This window comes from Talpa europaea (assembly GCF_964194135.1).
Source record: "Talpa europaea genome assembly, chromosome: 8".
In the NCBI taxonomy this organism is placed as follows: Eukaryota; Metazoa; Chordata; class Mammalia; order Eulipotyphla; family Talpidae; genus Talpa; species Talpa europaea.
Window position 1 is genome coordinate 85,331,782 of NC_140075.1, and position 13,122 is coordinate 85,344,903.

Consider the following 13,122-nt stretch of genomic DNA (forward strand, 5'->3'; position numbering starts at 1 on the left):
GACAGGTAAATAAATAGAACTGAGTGCCTCCTTAAAAAGTACTCTCTAACACTGAAAACAGTAGTGTAGATTTCTGCAGCTGAGTTTAAAGCAATGTGACTATTACTTAATTCAGGATTGTTTGTAACCTCCAAAATAGCCCAAGGAGCTTCTTTGCCCCTTCTCTTTAAATCAGACTTTTAGGTTTGGGATAGAATTAACCATGTTATCTGTTAAATAACATTTAACTTTGAATGTATGCATTTGGGTTATAAAATATATTACTAATTTCTTGACCAGTATGAGAGAGATTTATCCTAGAGCTCTTGTTTTTGCAGAGAAATAAAAGATGTAGTGGTTTATTTTTCTTAGAGTTAAAATGTCAATGCCAAATGCCACCAACTTAATGGTTTGATAGCTACCTCCTTTTAAGAAAGCAAGATGGTCACCCTTGAGAAGAACCTTGTTTTTAAGCTTCCCTTTTAAATAGATGAAAAATTCAAATTTTCAGAATTGAAACTAATTTGTTTAGATATTTCAGACTGGGCAATGTAGTTAGACACCTCTTACGTGTTGGCACAAGTGGTCCTTTTTTTTTCTTTCATTTCCTTGCCAAGGATAAGTGGCAGCCCTCTACAGTTTTCTTGGAATATATCATCAAAGCAACCTCTAGTTTAAAAGGCAGGTAGCCTTAAGGTATCGTAGTTTAAATTACCAGTCAGTATCAAAACACCAGCTTTCTCTAAGGGTTAATATGATAGGAAAAGTGATGGCAGCAAAGATCTCTCTCCTTATGGGTTATTTCAGTTGTCCTTTTTTGGGATAAGTTAACTACTCTGGCTTTAAATGTGTTATGACACTATAGAAGATAATGTTTAACGAAAGGAGAGTTAGCAAGTTTAGGAATCTAATTCTGGAGTCCATTGATTTTCAGAGAAAATCTTTTGCCAAAGGACATATGGCTTGGAATTATTTCTCCCAGTAAGTTTATTGACTGTGAAGTGACCCTTACTCCTCAGCATGCCCTGGATGATGCTGTCTTTTTAACCTTCACTTTTCTTTGCTTCTCAAGGATTTTTCATTTTATAGTTGGGATTTTTTTTTTTTTTTTTAAATGTAAGACTGGAAACTGAGGGGAAATAGAATTTGCCTTTATTTTCTTTTTCATTCTCTAGGGTACCATTTCTGAAATAAATTAGAGGTGAAGGGAGTCTCAATTCTTTGTATGCTAGGTCAAAAAAGCATTTTAGTTTCAGAGTGGAGCTAAGAAATGTAGAAATTGTTTCACTGGAGGCCTAGGGGAAACAGCGAGAAAGGTTATTTTCTCCTTATGAGGAAATGTTGCTTTCAAAACAAGTCACGCTAAGCTGAGATTGGTTTATGGAAGACATTGTTAGGGAGCCTGTTGGGTTTCAAGGGCATGCAATGTCTGGAATATGTTGGCACTTGGACTTTCAGGGCAAGAATTTTAAAATAAAATTGATGGAGATAGTTGAGATGTGTTGAGAAGTAGTGTTTATGGTATAGGCTCTTAGATTTTGAAATGTTGAACCAGGAAACCATGAAAAACTAAAATAAAGACCTTAGGTCCTCATTCACACACTCAGTTCTCAAGAATCGTGTCCTTTTAAGAAGTGCTTAAAATACTTTGGCTGGTCTATCTGGACTCAGTCTGATACCTTTTCATGCTTTTGAAGATGGCTGTTTCTAACTCTTACCTCACAGCACTGTTTGTGTACATAATGTGTTAGTTATTCAGGACTAGACAGTACATAGTTTAATTATCCAAGGGCCTGCTTCCTTTTACATCAGTTTTACTGTTTTTTGTTTTCAGGAGAGAATAATAGGGCAGAGAAAAAGAGGTGAATTTTTGGCCTTGGTTGGTCACACCACTGCAATGGACTATTGGAATGTTTTTTAGGAAAGAAGTCAGTTTTGCCCATCATATTTTACCTCACAAATAATTAATGCTACCTATTGTACTCAAATGCACAGCTTTTGAAACTTTTTGTGTAGATGAAAATAACGCTTCGCAAAGTTTCCATTAAAATACTGTGCCCAGTTTGCATAAAAATCAGTTGCCAACACTTGTATATGATTAGTGCCAATGTCTTCCTTCCTCACCGTGAATAATCTAGTTCTAATTTTATAAAATGGGAGGGTTATAAACCCTGGACATTAAACCTAAGTACAGACCTTCGAATATTAAAGTTTTTGAAAACCATAGGCTAAATTCAGATGAATCACACTGATAACACTGTTCTGTGCATAGAAAGTGGTGGGAGGCTTTCTGGGAAGGAGACAATTTAAACTTAATAAGCAATACTTAGTGTTGAAGACAGACAATATTCATTTCCAGAATTCTGCCAAGTAAAACAAAAATTGCCAATAAAGTAGTATTAAAGAAGTGCCACGCACGCTTCTGGCTATAGAAAACGTATGAGGAAGGCATTCATTTCACCAACACACGTCCTGATCCAGGTGCTTTGCTGGGTGCCAGAGAGACAAAGATGAGAGTGAAGGCCTGTCCTGGAGAATCCTGCCTCCTGGGGTGGCATTGCAGAATTCATTATTAGTTTACCTAGTATTGCTGCTGGTAGACGTTACAGACCAGCTTTGGGTATTTAAAGGGCAAAGTATGGTCTACCTAAATTAATGTTTTTCAATATTGTGGTGTTTGTCAGTGCAACAATTCAAGTCTGCAAAGCAATGGATGTTTTTCCTCTACTTTTCCCCTGGGTAAGGGCACTTTTACTGCCTGTCACTGTTTAGCAGATACTGATTTGTTGCCATTAAGTAAACTTGACTTTTATGTGTGCTCTATAAAAGTATTTTGCATTTTTTCCTTGGTATTGTGATATTTTTCATTGACTTAATAATGACTAATGTATGTAATTGTCTATGCATTTTAAGTTAAACTGCCTAAAATGTGATTTAAGACATATACATTTGTTTGTATTATGAACTATAAGCAATCTGAGATGTTGGGTTTTATCACCTGCTGCTGTATTTGTAAACAAAGACAAATATTGCTTTAAGAAGTAATTATAATTTAGGAATAGCCTATGGATGTGATACTCAATATTTTTAAAGATAAAAGTTGTTTGCCTCTGTGTATTACACCTGAAAACTTTTTAAAAATGTATTTTCATGGTTTCATTGGTTTTCCATGTATTTTATTCTCTAGGCCCAATGTTAGGCTTCTCCGAGCAAGTCTTGACCCTAGTTTACCACAAATTTGTTGTCATAAAGAAAGAAAAAAAGGACCAAAGATGCCCTTCTCTATAACCTGCTTTCCCAATTTAAGTAGCTGCCTAGAAACAGCCCCTTCTCCACAGACCTCCTTTCAGCAACCCAGGGTCCTTTGTGAGGATTTCCTCTATTCCCTTCAAGGCTGTTATTCTTTGTAACCAGGTTGTCTGTATACATGAAGTTATATAGAGGGCAACCCTCTCTGCCCTTGCTGCCACCACCCTCTCTTTTGTGAAAGCTAGATTTACTCACCGTAATTGTTATTCATTAGTGAGGGTCATGTTATTAAACTTGGTATGGTTTGCCATTTCCTTTCCATAGGGAGTTATACTGGCATTTCTTGAAACCCCAGTGTGTGTGTGGAGCTATGATGAATGAGTAATTTTCAGTATATTCTATTTTTGAAAGAAATTTCTGCTTTTTGGCTTATAATTGGATAAAACTCAACTCTAAGTTTTTTTGTGTTTGATGTCTGGTTTCATAGCCCCTAAAACTACCCACCTAAAATGAAACTAAAAATAGGTAAAATATAAGACCATTCTGGAGCAGAGAATTATTTCTCCCATCATGAAGTAACATTGCTGAATGAAATTTCCATGTCTGGGCACTCTGCTTCCCAAGCAGGTCTTTTATTTTTTTAACCACCATACTAAAACTTAGTATCTGTCCCATTGCTACAGATAGGGAAGGCAAAATAGAATCCTAAATTTACTTACTGTTAAAGTCAGCTGGGGCTGCCATAGCAAAATACCAGACTGGATGACTTAGACTTAGCTGGGGAATTCTGAATCTAACTGCTGGTCCATTCAGTTTCCCAGTAATGACTATTCCTGACTTCCAGATCTTGGTGTGTCCTCACACAGTGCAGAGGAAGGAAGCAAGTTCTCTGTTGTTCATGAGGGCACTAACCCAGTCATGGCCTCATCTAAACCTAATTACCTCAAAGGTCTAATCTCCAAATACCATGTTCTGAGGGTAGGGGTTCAACATAGGAATTTGGGCACAATTTACTTCATAATCATTAAGTGAATTGTTTGGGAGAACAAAGAAAAGTTACTTTTAAGCTTTAAAAATTATCATAGATGACCATGTCTTCTAGTCAAGGTTTGCTGAACTCATAATCATGGATCCACAAGTAAAATAGAATCTCGGGTTACCTAGAATTCTAAGTCATGCTTAAAGCATTACTGTCAATCTAAGAGGAAATTTGGCATTTTGTTAATTTGCTATGGTCGCATTTTATGTTAGGCCTCACTTGTTTTAAATGATCTTTTAAACCACCATTTCTTAAAGATTAGGTTGGTAGATTAATAAGACAGCTTCTTTTAGGCGTATGAAATCCTTTTAAAGGAGGTAAGTCCAGGGAGCAACCCACATCTTTCCTGCCTCGCCCACTGCTCCCCTCAGCAGTGTTCTTAGGTCAGTCTGCCTGTTCTGTTCCCTACTCTGTCTCTGGTGAATTCTCTCACCACCCCCATACCTCTGGCCTGTACCCCAGCTCTTGTATACATAAATAAATAAATCTTTAAAAAAAATAATAAGGAGGTTGGGCCTCCCCGGTGGCGCAGCGGTTGAGCGCTGGGTTGCGAAGCTGCCCGCGGCTTCTGCAGCACCGGTTCGATCCCCGGCTGCTCCCCGGCCACCAGAGGAGGGTCCCACATGGTGCGCAGACCTCTCCTGCCGCCCGCTGCTCCCCTCAGCAGTGTACTTCGGTCCTGCCTGCTCTGCTCCCTGCTCTGGCTCTGGTGAATTCTCTCACCCTCCTGCGCTTCTGACTGTACCCAGTGCTTGTATAAACAAAACAAACAAACAAACAAATAACATGCCTCTATTAAAAAATAATAATAATAATAAAGAGGTTAAGTAAATTCCGAAGGTCATACTACATAAATGATGGAGCCAGTTCTTCTGTTAATAAGACTTAGGGTGTGTCCCTAGATTATATTTTGCTCAGGATATCTAGTCTACTTTTTATGTAGTTCCTTAGCACCTGTCTAGACCTTTACCTTTTCCATAAGACAGCCTGACTTGTCCTTGTAAGAGACTACTCAGTAGGTTCCAAAGCTATATATCGGAAAACTAAAATAACTGGTTAACTTTAATTGAAGAGGTCAAGTTAATCTGAGTTTCATGTAGTAGACCCTCATTTCCTGGGAGCTAATAATGATAGCTGTTAGGAACACTGTGACTACTTTAACTCATTCAGCCAACATAATACCCCTGCCTTTGAGATTCTGTTTCTAAGCGAGAAATAAGGCTAGTTATCACTACCAAACAGTTTACACATGGTATCTCAACTAAGTTTCAACAAACCTACAAGGAAATGACAGTTCTTATTCCCAGTTTGAAGATGATGAAACTAAGGCTTAGAGGTTATAAAAATCACAGTTCCTAGATGAGAATCCTAGGGTGATTCTTGAAAGAGAGAGGGCTCTAAACCATTGGACTACAGAAAGCTGCTTTCCTGAGGACATTTCTGTGTTACACATGCCTTTTATGGTTGCCTTTGTGATGGATTTCTGCTTCCAAAACGGTGTAACTGGAGTCAAATTCATCTAACAATTAAATGTTTTCTAGCAGACCTTTCACATATTTTATGTCATTGAGTAAGAATTTTATTGGCTATTCATTTTAAAAAGCAATTTGTTTGAAATGCATGTCCTTCTAATTTGATGTATAAGCAGTTTTTAAATCACTAGTTTAGAGTAGGTTTAAAATATGGAAATGAGAATTGTTGTAAAAGGTGGATAATCAAACCACTAGTTCCAGTTCTGCTGATAGTTGAAGATACTGCCCTGTAGCAGGAAAGAGACTCAGACGAGGCTGTCAGTGGCCAGTACAGAAGAGGTCTCTGTTAGCAGTGAGGGGCAGCCAAGATGTACAGGAACTGTAGCGGGGGTGGGAAGGCCCAAGGGAGGTTCTGCCAAGTGTGGCTCGACAGTTCTTTTTTTAAACTTGCCAATACAGGACATGCTAAATTAAAACATCTCAACTGTTGCTTAGTTACTGCAGCACACAAAAATTCCAAGTGCTAACTTAATGAATACCTGGATCTCTTCTTGAAAACCTAAAGAAATCTTTACAAAAAGGACCTAACTACATGACTAATGATCAGGGCTGGTATTTGGGATTTTTAGAAAAGGGGCATGAAGAAGATTAAAGTTAACTAGGAAAAGCCTCTTTACAAACTTCACAAGGTTTCTTATCTGAAAGGTGGTAATAAGCCTCCTCCCTTGGTGAATCTGAAATAGAAATCAGATCAAATTCTAGAAGGCAGCCAGCCCTTCAGGGTTTAGTTGGTAACACAACTGCTGGAGATTCAGGGAGCAGAATTTTTAGCTTTGAGCTCAGCTCTGCAGTGTAATTTGGTGCAGATGACTGGCTTCCTGTGCTCATTTACCTTATCTTGTAAAACAGATAATGCACAAAGACCAGAGTACCAGGAAGGAAAAAAATAGAACATTTTTCCTTCCCTCCAGCTAAAGGGATCTACTTGGTATAGTAGCATAACCAAACGAATATATATCTAATATATCTCTATTAATGTTCCTTTTTGTTTTATTGGATTATCAAATTTGAGGGCTAAAAGTTATATTATGTGATGTTTATTAAACATTAAGACTGCGTTATAAGTGGCCATACATCCTAGCTTGCCTGATTTATGCTGTCAAGGCATAATTATTACTAGCACTCACCCTGCAAGTCCTAGTTTTAAAGACAAGTTATATAGTTATTCTAATTATGAAAAACAAGAATATGACAAGATTTTCTGTTTATTTCCTGATATACACTGTAGCATAGATGTTAACCTTTGATTCCCAAGTATTATTTATATTGCATCTTATAAAGGTGAAGGAAAATAACTCACTTAATTGTAGCTATGTTGCCTTCCTCAAATCCCAAAAAGAGCACATTCTAATCCTTAAACAGGAAGCCAAGCCTTTCTTAGGTTAGAGAATCTAGATAGAGAAAAAAATAGAAATAAACTTTCCTACTCTTCTGGGAATCTTTTCAAGGGTTTCTGCCTTGTGGCCGCGGTTATGTCTTCCCCCCAACCCAACCCTCAGTCCTGAAAGCAATTTTTTTTTAAAGCTTCAAGATATTTCTCAATACTCTCACAAATTGAGTAGCCCCCCAAATTATATCCACTATTTTGGGTCTCTTAGCTACTGCATACAAACATTACCCAATCTATAGTAGAATTGCATTTTATTTCCTCCAGCCCTGGGCTGACATGTTTCTAATTGACAATGATGATGGAGGAAGGGGACAGTGAAGTTACTTCACAGGGTTCCTTAGTGGCAGGGAATGAATGAGGAAGACTTGTTACACCATTAAGAAATAAGTTGGCTGAAGAAAGAGTTCTCGGTTTTTTGTGTCTGAGGCACTTTTTCATACAAGAACTTGTGGGTCTCTAAGAAATGCTTCAGGAGGTGCCACACTGGGATTCAGAGTGTTCAAGTAGAATGTATACTGCCAAGTCCAAATTCTCACACAGTTACAGAACAAGGTTTTGTATGTTGGAGGAAATCAGCTTTCCCCAGTTCTGGCTTAATATCCCTCCTGCAGTTTGAATCCTGCTTTTCAACGTGGCACCACCTGCTCAACTTAACATTCTGACAGCCTTTGCCATTAAAAACACATGGCCTCAACCATGGCCAAAATTAATTTTGCATATTGACCACAATGTAGAGACACATCTATTCCCAGTACACTTTTGCACTCCCATAGTTGTGAATTAGAATCACAAACAGTTTGCTGAAAACAGTTTGAGTGGAAAATGAAGCCTCAAAATACCCCCAAGTTTGAATATCCATTCTCGGCTAGTGCCTTTCATAACAAAGTGCTCAGGAATCGCATGTGACTTGTTTACCAAAAAATGGTCACTCTTAAGCACTCTTTGTATAAAGAAAAGCATATTAACATCACAGGGAAAGGCTAGAAGGATGCAGTGGGGAGGGTACATGGAGAATAGATACTGTTCCATTGAGCAGGGTGGTGGCTGTGCATGAGTGATTCTATTTATTCACCTCCAGAGGCACGTAATAGTCTTGTATGTACAGTTTACCTATTTTTTAAAACCATATGGGACTTGAACACCTAAATTAAAAGCCCAGTTTCGGCCTGACTTTATGGGGACTGGTTCCTGAGGCCTCTAACAGTAGCATGAGCCCTGCCTAGTCAGTGTTTTTTCCTCTATGCTAATAACAAAAGGTCTCAATTACTTTAGGTAACAGACAATTGTTATTAAGAACACAAGAGCATAAAGGATCTGCCCAGTGGTCCATTCAGACTAGTATCCAGTCTGACAGTGGCACTAGGAGATGTTTTATGAAGAGCATAATTGAGAGCCTCCCCTCAATTATGCAGCGGGTTGAGCACAGCACTGTAAAGCTGTCCGCAGCCCCTGCAGCGTGGGTCCCATTCCCAGACGGCCAGGGAGATCCCCACATGGTGCAGCAGACCTCTCCTGCCTCGCCCACTGCTCCCCTCAGCAGTGTCTTTGGTCTGTCTGCCTGTTCTGTTCCCTGTTCTGTCTCTGGTGAATTCTCTTACCCTCCTGTGCCTCTGACCTGTACCCCAGTTCTTGTATAAATAAAATCTTTTTTTTTTTAAAAAAGCATAATTGAGACATAAATCCGGCACTATATAAACGTAGTCTTCAAACTACAGAAGGTATTGCTGTGGGCAACACACAAGTACAAAGAGAGTCACATGTAGCCAGCAAAAATGCTTGACAATCAGGATGAGATGATCCACAGTGAGATCAAAGTAAGTGGAGAAGCATAAGGAAATATAATTGGAATGAGGACAGAGGTGATTGGGTACAGGGGTAAAGAGCAGTTTCTGGAATTTGACCAGCTGCAGTTAAACACTAGTTCCACCACTTAACTTGCTCCCTCACATTGAGTGAGAAAGGTTAAGAAACTCCATTTCTTCACTAATACATTGGGGATAACAATAATTCCATAGGGTTTTAAGAAATGAAGTAATCCGTGTGAAGCACGTAGTGTTTGACAGCAACAATTAAGATTTATCATGGGGCCAAAAAGGCATTTTTCTAGATGTTGGGCCTACAAGGGTCTTTACAGTCTGGCACTGGAAAGAAAAGAGTAGGCCTTTGTCATCCAGTGTGATACACACCCAAGGAACACCTAGTATGTGGTTAAATAGTTATTCTTTTTGTCACAGTGTGGACCAGCCAAACCCAGGGTTTGCATCAGTATTTCAAGGTACCTTGCACTTCAGAAAAAGTCCTCTCTCAAAGGCTAGGACTGTCTTCACTTGCAGCTAATTTGCCCTTGGCTATATTTTCCTAATCACATCCACTGTTTAAAGCAGTTGATTTTGAGAAGAGCTAGGGAAATTATAAGACCTAGGCTTGGTATGTGAATGATTTTGGGGAGAGATAAAAAGCAGGCAAGTACTTTGGGGAGGACCTAACTGAAGTAAATTGAGTGTAACTGTCCTGCCTGAGAGCTGCATTCTCCACTGTCACAGAATAGTCCCACCCACGTCGGCTTCCCATATGTTATCCAAATGATGTCAGCAGCCGCCTAGCAACACAGCTTGCTTCATGGCTGCCCACAACTGCATGCTTAATTTGCCTGGATTTTGGAAGTACACATGAGCTATTCATTACAGAATCTCTCTTCCACTAGGAGCTCTGAATACCTCATACTTAGAAACAGACCACTGCTGGGCCCCTCCTGGTGGCGGCGCAGAGGTTGAGCGCTGGGCTGCGAAACTGCCCGCGGCCTCTGCAGCGCTGGTTAGATCCCCGGCCACTGGGCGAGGGTCCCACATGGCGCGTAGACCTCTCCTGCCGCCTGCTGCTCCCCTTAGCAAGTGTACTTTGTCAGTCTGCCTGTTCTGCTCTCTGCTCTGGCTCTGGTGAATTCTCTCACCCTCCTGTGCTTCTGACTGTACCCAGTGCTTGTATAAATAAATAAATAAATCTTTTAAAAAATGTTAAAAAAAAAAAAAAGAAATAGACCACTGCTTTTCACAGGTGCCTTTGCTCCAAATTACCTGAGGGAGATTAACCTGTACACAGTGATATCACCTACTACTTTGATCAGGGAATAGTTAGAGGAGACATTTCTTAGAATGAGTGAGGAAGAATCTGAGCTTGGACAAAGGGAATTAAGAAAACGTTGATATAGTGGAAGACAGAATATCCTTAAGTTAAAATTATCTGAACCTAGATTTTTTAGTTATTCCAAAGACATTTATTGACCACTTACTTTGCCATGTGCTAGCAATTCATTGTGAAATAGTTTCTGCCCTCTTGCAGCTTACAAGCTGGTGAAAGAGATAATCAGAAATAATATCAATTACACAAGTGATGGAGGAAATGTAACTAGTTTGTAGGAGTGAAGTAAAGCTTTCCAGAGGAAATGACATTTGAGCTGCAATCTGAAGCATAAGCAAGATTTAGCCCTTTGCACTCCGCTGTCCCCTCTCAGGGGACATCGGAATTCTAGCATATCACTCGGATGTCCCCTCTCAGGGGACATTGCAATTTATTAGTGATTATGGGGAACTGAGGTTATTTCAACACAACTTTTTGAGACATGCATGTTTCCCTGAAGTTTTATCTTGAAATGGCACAAGAAATTAAATCAAAATATCGTAAAATGGTTCGGAGTGCAAAGGGTTAGGTAGGAGAAAAATCGAGGTAAGGGTGTCAGGAAGGAATAGGGGAACCTGCCTACATGTTACACAGAGGATATGAAATGGAGCACAGGAGGGTGGGAGACCTATTATCTACGCCTTGTCTGCTAGCTTAAGTTAGCTGCCTTCCCACTGACAAAACGCAGAGGGCTCTACTGAATTTCATCTTAAGTCTTTAGAATCCCTCAACCACCCAGGATAGCCATACCAAGGAGATACTCTGCAATAAATCTTATTTTCTAAGGTACCATTAGGCATATTTCCCCATTCTGGTTAAAAAAGAAGTCTCCTTTTTTTTGTAATCTTACCATCTCAAAGTTCCTTACTGTGCAGTAGTCGATTGGCCATTTATGAAAGAATCAATGTCAACAACAGGCTGATGAAAGGATAGGACACGTCCCTGGATTTACCCCAGAGGGAAAGTCAGAGAAACCCTTAATGTCTTAATTTGGTCAGGTCCCCCTCCAAGTAACTTCAATTTCCCCATCTTGCTTCTTGTCACAGTTTTCTTTCTAACCCAGAACAGCAGGCTATTTATACCTTATAAGGTACACAAAGGACTTTCATATCTGCACAGTCTGTGGATACTATAGTGAAATTGGTATTCCCCACTTGTTTTTTTTAAAAGGTGTATTTAGTTATGCATACAAGAACTGGGGTACAGGCCAGAGATGCGGGGGTGAGAGGATCACCAGAGACACAGTGGGGAACAGAACAGGCAGACTGACTGAAACACACTGCTAAGGGGAGCAGCAGGCGAGACAGGAGAGGTCTGCTTCTCCATGTGGGTTGCTCCCTGCCTGGCTGGGGATGGAACTCGTGCTGCAGAAGCTGTGGATTGCTTCATAGTGCGGTGCTTAACCCCTTGTGTCACCAGGGAGGCCCTCCCCACTTGTTTTTAAAGCCGTTCCCAGAGCAATCACCCAAGATGGGCTCCACAGAACACTATTTGCTAGAGTTAGCCCACACAGGCATACAACTTATAAAAGCAAACGAAGGGAAAGAAGGAGGGCAAAGTCTAGTGAAAAAGAAAATAATCCCTTGCTAAATTTCTAACTGGACAGTTGACCCAATAACATTGACAATGCTCTAAACACAGAGTTCTGTTGGGTTACTGGAGAAGGGAGCCCATGTAATAGATCCATGGGTCAGTAAGTTTGAGGACATTGTATGGGATGACCTCTCCTGGGAAGGTACCACCACCATATTGCATTAAGAGTTAGCAAGTCTTATAGTAGATTTATGTTTACTACAGCAAACATATATTTGTATAGTCTATTACATATGCCACAGGATATTTATATTATGTATTTTAACTACAGGAACTTCTTGTTTGAAAAATGATTTCTACAGCAAGACTACCTGGGAGAATTGCTGTTAAGGATGTGGAACATTAGTGTGGAGCACTAATGCACTACTAGTGATAATGCAAGATGGTTCAGCCACCCGGAAAACAATGTCAGTTTCTTAAAAATTTAAGCAAACCTTATGATCCACCCATTTTACATCTCAGGAGAAATGTAAGTATATGTCCATATAAACACTTGCATGCCAATATTCATGGAAACTTTTATTTCTAATATTTCAAAGTAAAATTAACCCAGTGTCCTCCAGTAGGGGACTGGATAAGCAAATTGTGGTATATCTACTTAGCAGTTGCTACACTCAACAGTGGAATACTATTGCACAACTGACACATTCAATAACATGCATAAATGTCAAAATAATGCTTAAAGAAGCCACTTAAGAGTATATACTATATGATTCCATTTATGTGAAATTCTAGAAAATGTGGGCTAATCTGTTAGAGACAGAGTAGATCATGGTTGCCTGAGACAGAAAGGATTACAAAAGTGTATAAGAAGGCTTTCAGGGGTTATAAATATATTATACATTAACTTGTGAATTATGATTATCGGGAGGGTATCACAGGTGTGTCCATGTCAGTTAAAGAAAGTTATGACACTGCATACTTGAAACATGTACAGTGTATATTTGCATCCATAAATCTAAAAAGATCAGAGAATAGAGTTTTCCAAAATAGTATCCATATTAAAATAATAGCCAATTTTAATTGATCATTTTTATATGCCAAAGTTTATGCTAGTTAAAGAGTTATTTTTCCTTTCATTCTTCCAGCAACTTCATGAGGGAGGTACTATTATTTTCATCAAGTAACTCATCCAAGCAACTCTTTCAAATCACATAAAACCA